The sequence below is a fragment of the Neomonachus schauinslandi genome, unplaced genomic scaffold (genome assembly GCF_002201575.2).
Source record: "Neomonachus schauinslandi unplaced genomic scaffold, ASM220157v2 HiC_scaffold_6462, whole genome shotgun sequence".
Lineage (NCBI taxonomy): Eukaryota > Metazoa > Chordata > Mammalia > Carnivora > Phocidae > Neomonachus > Neomonachus schauinslandi.
The window spans coordinates 1-1,052 of record NW_025415150.1 but is presented as its reverse complement, the minus strand read 5'-3'; the positions used below and the strand labels follow the sequence as shown (position 1 = coordinate 1,052).

The 1,052-nt window shown below is 57.4% G+C and overlaps 1 non-coding gene across 1 annotated transcript; it reads right to left on the bottom strand.

Annotated features, from left to right (window-relative positions):
- Window positions 1-550: 550 nt before the first annotated feature.
- LOC123324010 lies at window positions 551-631 on the bottom strand. The gene has a single exon (XR_006539585.1). It is a non-coding gene; the product is annotated as a small nucleolar RNA SNORD115 (small nucleolar RNA).
- Window positions 632-1,052: the final 421 nt, after the last annotated feature.

The window sequence follows — 1,052 nt, the reverse complement described above, 5'->3', positions numbered from 1 at the left end:
GGCACACCATGAAGCAGCGAAGTCCCTCAGCTGAACGTGGGCTGATGGTGGTGTCCCTGCACTTTCTGGTCCTTGTCCAGGACCCTGACAACATTTAACTTCCCCTGCACATGGGAGGGTCCAAGGGCGGATCTTCAAGGGGGAAGTCAACCCTCTCTGGACATCCAGGTCTCCTGGCCCGATTCCCATGAGGCCACGTCCCAGACACCAGCCTCCTGAACCCACCACAAAGGCATCTGAAGCCTCCCTTCATGCCCAGGGGCTTCCACTCACCTGTCATTGTTGAGGACATGCTGAGACCCTGGCCAGCATGGCCCACTGAGAGACACAAAGAGACCAGGGTTAACAAGCAATGGCTCCCCGGGAGGCGTCCTAGGAGGGTCAATGAGTCCCCAGGCAAAGCTAAGGCCTTAACCCCTTTGGGCCCCGGAGGGGGCCACAGCCACAGAGTGGAGCCTTGAGGGATCAGTCGCCTCAAATCCCAAGCTGCAGTGCTCCCCAGGGCCCCGAGCAGACTGGGGATGCTGAACCCGGAATGGTCCCCTCCATTGGGACTCAGCATAATCCTATTAAGCATGATTTTTAGATGATCATCTCTCTTCGAGACAATATGAGTTCTCATTTTTGACCCAAGCAAGGCAGTGATGACGCAGGCAGGTGCTCTCCTATACCCTGAATCTGGTTACTGGCATGCTTACTGTAGAGTTGGACGTCCTGGTTAAGTGGGGATGGGAGCCAGAGACGTTGGGTTCCTTGCAGGGCCAGGGCCAAGCAGGACTTGGCTTTCAGAGTGAAATCTTCACCTGGGACGGGATCTGGGGAGAGAAGGGTAGTCAGGTGTCAAAACGTCCTACACCAGGGCACCTGGCCCTGTGGCCATAAGCTGACAGTCCAAAACCGTGGCAGTGTGTTGCAAGGCTTGAGCCTGGCCGTCACATGCGGGGGACTGCAAGGAAGGGGCAGGCTACAGGAGCAGAGGTGGCCATACCTGGACCCCAAAACAACGGAGAGTGTGGCCCCTGAGGGAGCCGATTCTTGCTGATGCTGCCCCC